At 52.5% G+C, this 2802-nt stretch overlaps 1 pseudogene; it reads right to left on the bottom strand.

The window, feature by feature from the left end:
• Nucleotides 1-2384, bottom strand: LOC125540544 (annotated as a pseudogene).
• Nucleotides 2385-2802: the final 418 nt, after the last annotated feature.

The raw sequence follows: 2802 nt of genomic DNA, 5'->3' as shown, positions 1-2802 counted from the left end.
GATCAACTCCGTGAGAACATTACAAAACAGCGACTTCTAAGGAAATCCAACGGAAAAACAACATTATTACTTATAAGCTAAAAACATCTGAAGCCTTCATAACTCTGAAGCACACTATCTTCTCTTCAAGTTCTCGATCTTCAGCGGATCGGAAGGGGCTCACCGTTCCACTCCTTGAGACACTCCAGCAGTGGGTCGATGTGCTTGCCCTTGTTCATGGCAACAAACACCTTGTCCACCTCTTCACCAGGAGACCTTGTCTTCTCCCCGGTCAAGTACTCCGTTCCAAGCTCCTTGCGCACGAACCGGTAGAGCGGGTATGATCGGCATTCAATGATACGATTCTTCTGTGCGGTAGTACCGTTCTCCACGGCACTTCGGGCAGCCTCGACCTCCTTTGGCAGCACTGCACGGAGCTCTTGCTCGAACATGGCAAGTTTAGCAAACACTGATGTCTCCGCATCGCGCTCGGCCTCACCATTGGCCAAGGAATTCTCCACGAGGACTGCACGCATCTTCTGCATTAGTGGGTAGTTGGCGCTGTAAGGGTCATCTGCGTACGCGAAGACTGCCTCACGGTCGACTGTGAGCAGCAAGTCCTTCTCGCAAAAGCGCGCGTTGTGGAGATGACCATTGTTATTGGTGACCAGTGTCTTCCTAGCCACCATCTTCACACAACTCTTGACAACATTCTTGACATTCTCCTCGAGGTGGCGGAGGTCTATAGCCTGGCACAATGCAACCAAGAATGTCGAGGACATGAGCTTCAATATGTCAATGGCCTCGGCGGTCTTTCTGGAGGAGATCAGACCAAGAGAGTTGACACCTTGGTTGTGTTGCTCTGCACTTTGGACATGGTTAGTCACAGGGTTACCCAAGAATTGGAGCTCGGAGCAGTATGAGGCCATTGCGATCTCGGCACCCTTGAAGCCATAGCCCAAGCTTAGGTTATGCCCGCCGGAGAGGTTGGAAGGCAAACCATTGTTGTAGAAGTCGTTCACTAGCTCTGAGAACTGTGCAAACATGAGCTTGCCTATAGCAGCAATGGCAAGCCTGGTGTTGTCCATGAACACACCAATGGGTGTGCCCTAGAAGTTTCCACCATGGATAGCCTTGCCACGGGAGATGTCAATGAGTGGGTTGTTGTTGACAGAGTTGATCTCCCGCTCAATCGACTTGGTGGCCAAACGGATGACCTCAATCTGAGGGCCAAGCCACTGCGGCCACGTGCGGAGTGCATATCTATCTTGCTTCGGCTTCATTGGTGTGTCAAGCTCGTCGAGCTTCTTCTTGAGCATCATGTAGGAGCTCCCTTCAAGAATGTGCTCCATGATGGCGGCGGCCTCGATTTGTCTGGGTTGGTGCTTCAGCTTGTGGGTCAAGTGATCGGTGTACTCCGGCTTGCCGTTCATGACCTCACAGAAGACGGCTGACAGGACCTCAACAAGGAGACCAAAGATGTTAGCCTCGAAAAGCACCATGGACGCAAGCCCTGAGCCCACCGCCGTGTTGTTCATCATTGCAAGGCCTTCCTTGGGCTGCAGCTCGAAGAAGCCATGTTGGATGCCGGCGATCTTGAATGCCTCCGCGGCATTAACCTTGGTGCCATCCGGAGTTGTGGCCATGCAGTTTGGGCGGCCGGTTACCAGGCCCGCAATATAGGAAAGCGGGACGAGGTCACTGGACACGGTGAGGGTGCCCCGGAGAGGTAGGCATGCATGGTGTCACGTTGGTGTTGAGACGAAATGTGATGATTGTCTCGAGGATCTGGAAGCGCACGCCAGAATATCCCTGGAGCAAGGTATTGGCACGGACGAGCATCGCCGCTCTCGTCGCCGCAGCAGGCAAAACATGGCCGTCTTTGCCGGTGCCGAAGGCTCCCGCATTAAAGCATCTTAACAGCAAGAAATACATGCACAATTTTAGAAAAAAAAATAAGGCTTCCATAACTCACAAACAGAGACGATGAAGAAGTGAAATATAGTTCGTCTTTTCTGGGTTAGTTTGTACCTGACGAGCTCCCTCTGGAGAGCGCTGACCTCCTTGGTCGTCCGGTGAGAGGTGGTGTCACCGTAGTAGCTGTTGGTGCCGTTTGTCATGCTGTCCATGACCCAGTCGCTGCTCTCCTTGACGCGGCCGCCGGTGGAGTCGTCGAGCTCCACCCTGGTAACGGCGCCGGCAGCCACCGCAGCGACCATGGCGATGGTCAGGCTGGCGCCCTCCATCGTCACCACAGGCCTACGGTACTCCTCAACCATGCGCTTAACCGCATCTAAATGGCTCCCCGAGAGCTCCGCCGGCGCCTTCCCCTAGTTCAGTGGGTCAGCCCGCGCTGGCTGCGCCACGCACAAGTTGGCGGCGACGTGCCCGTTCTCGCACTCCATCGAGATATGGAGAGAAGTGCTAAAGCAAGCTAGCTAGCTAGCTAGATTCTCGAAGGACTTGTGATGGGGAGGAGCTCTAGCTGGAGAGGAAGTGAGGGAATGGAGGGAGCTGACGGGTTAAGTAGGCAGCGCAGCTGAGTAGGTAGGTACGGGAGTGAGGATTATTACTATTGTTATTATTTGACCAAAAAAGGGTTCAGTATTAATCAGCCCCGGGTAGATATGTACTATATTTTTCTTTAATATTTTTTCTGCGTATGTATTAACTACCATGCATTTTATGTGAAGAGTTGATGAGCTCACCGATGGCATGAGATGTACATTCTATTTGGACCTCTTGCTGGTTGCTGAAGGCGGCGTCACCTAATTGAGACGAGAAACGCTGAACTATACGGGTTATGAATGTTTTTTTTCTTGA

Source organism: Triticum urartu, chromosome 2, assembly GCF_003073215.2.
Source record: "Triticum urartu cultivar G1812 chromosome 2, Tu2.1, whole genome shotgun sequence".
In the NCBI taxonomy this organism is placed as follows: Eukaryota; Viridiplantae; Streptophyta; class Magnoliopsida; order Poales; family Poaceae; genus Triticum; species Triticum urartu.
The sequence above is the reverse complement of the archived record's forward strand: the minus strand, read 5'-3'. Positions and strand labels throughout refer to the sequence as shown.